We start from the raw sequence: 2,183 nt of genomic DNA, 5'->3' as shown, positions 1-2,183 counted from the left end.
GTGTGTGTGTGTGTGTGTGTGTGTGTGTGTGTGTGTGTATATATATATATATATATATATATATATATATATATATATATATATATATATATATATATATATATATATATATATATATATATATATATATATATATATATATATATATACATATATACACTGTATATACTGTATATAAAGGTAGAGTATCTGCCGTATCAAGAAAACAGGCGAGGGAGGAAATGATGAGGGCGAGACGTGCAGGGGCACGGCGGCCTGGACTAATGCCCAGGGAGGCAAGAGGTCCCGACCAACGGACGAGAAGAGCTCACTGTTGAATATTATTATTTCCATTTTTCTTCTGAAGTCTTTCCTGCGCGTGCCTCGGCATACAGTGTTCAGTTATTTACTGACATTGCCTGATGACAAATTTAATTGGCTATTTTTAGAGACGTTCTGTTTTATTGTGTGTGTGTGTGTGTGTGTGTGTGTGTGTGTGTGTGTGTGTGTGTGTGTGTGTGTGTGTGTGTGTGTGTGTGTGTGTGTGTGTGTGTGTGTTGTGTGTGTGTGTTATTTTTCATAGACTCGAAATATACAGTTTGTATAAGAAGTAGCGCGTACAAAAGTTCGTAGAAGCAAAAAAGGCAAAAGAAGTGATATGTCAAGTCAACACTGACTCAATAATATCTTATTCCTGCCAGTGTTGTGTCTCCCTCCATTTTGTTCGTTTTGTTAAGGGCACAGTTTTCTTGCGGCGTGGTAATTGCATGTCTCTTCATCATCACATTGCACATTTCAGCAATCATCTTGGTCATCATGGAAACACAAGTATAGAAAAATACGAACATTATCTTCAACTTCATTTGGGTGTCTACAGTCTTATTCTTCTGCGAATCGCTTCTTGAAACCCTCCACACTTGTGAAATGTAATGCTGAGGTTGAAACTTGTTGCGTTGTTGCCGTTTCCACGGATCACTTTAGAGCACATTACACTTTAAATCATTTACGGTGCAACGTGAGTGAAGGTTGCATGAAGGTGTTTAGAGCTCACGAGTCGGCTCTGCATCCATCCTACTCTCCGTCTCGCTCACCCGGCAGTGTTGCTTCAAGTATCTTTAGAGGGAGGGAGGACAGTTTACTTACCGCGATGGCGTGTCTCTTTTTAGAGAGCAGCGAGTAGGGGGAAGCATCGTTTTTAGGTTGGCAGAGTGCAGTTTGTTTACCCCTCCGTGTGTTGTATCTGCGTTAAGGGGAACACCCGTAAAACTCCAAGTAAAATTATTCCAAACGTTTGCTTCAAAATAAAATATCGGGTTGACTTCCAGTACCATGTTTTTTTTTTTTTTTTCCTCCCGTCTCGTATTAGTGTCACTCGATCTGGCACACAAATATACCAAAATTATTGTTTTAACACTGAAAATTAATAACACCTCCAGCATTTGGCATCTATTAGCATGATATTAATTTCCTGCTATATGGAGTGGCCTTCCCCGTCTGCGTGGCCCAGCGTGCAGCACTTTAATGATTATAGTGGAATTAGAAGCACGTTTTTTTTTTGGCTGTGTGTGTGTGTGTGTGTGTGTGTGTGTGTGTGTGTGTGTGTGTGTGTGTGTGTGTGTGTGTGTGTGTGTGTGTGTGTGTGTGTGTGTGTGTGTGTGTGTGTGTGTGTTTGGGTGTGGGTGTGTGTGTGTGTTTGTGTGTGTGTGTGTGTGTGTGTGTGTGTGTGTAGAGAGAGAGAGAGAGAGAGAGAGAGAGAGAGAGAGAGAGAGAGAGAGAGAGAGAGAGAGAGAGAGAGAGAGAGAGAGAGAGAGAGAGAGGCAAGGAAGGATTTTTTAATCGGTGCTCCTTTATAGTCTCTCTCTCTCTCTCTCTCTCTCTCTCTCTCTCTCTCTCTCTCTCTCTCTCTCTCTCTCTCTCTCTCTCTCTCTCTCTCCTCTAATTTCTTTGATTATTCTGAACACGATGTCTTTTTTTCCTCATATCCATTTTTTCCTTTTTTTTTTCTTTCCTTTCAGAATTACAAACATGCAAACTTCTCAGTGTTTCCGTGCAGTTCTTTTGCTTTGTTATCTTACTTATAAAAAATAGACCTGCCTTTCATTTCTCTTGGAGCGCCTTACAGTGCCTCAACTATTTTCCTTATCACCTCTTTCTGTTTCTCGAATTGTCTCTTTTGTGTATTGATCTGTTGGTGTCTGGATAAA

This window comes from Scylla paramamosain, chromosome 1 (genome assembly GCF_035594125.1).
Source record: "Scylla paramamosain isolate STU-SP2022 chromosome 1, ASM3559412v1, whole genome shotgun sequence".
In the NCBI taxonomy this organism is placed as follows: domain Eukaryota; kingdom Metazoa; phylum Arthropoda; class Malacostraca; order Decapoda; family Portunidae; genus Scylla; species Scylla paramamosain.
This window is presented reverse-complemented; position numbering follows the sequence as displayed.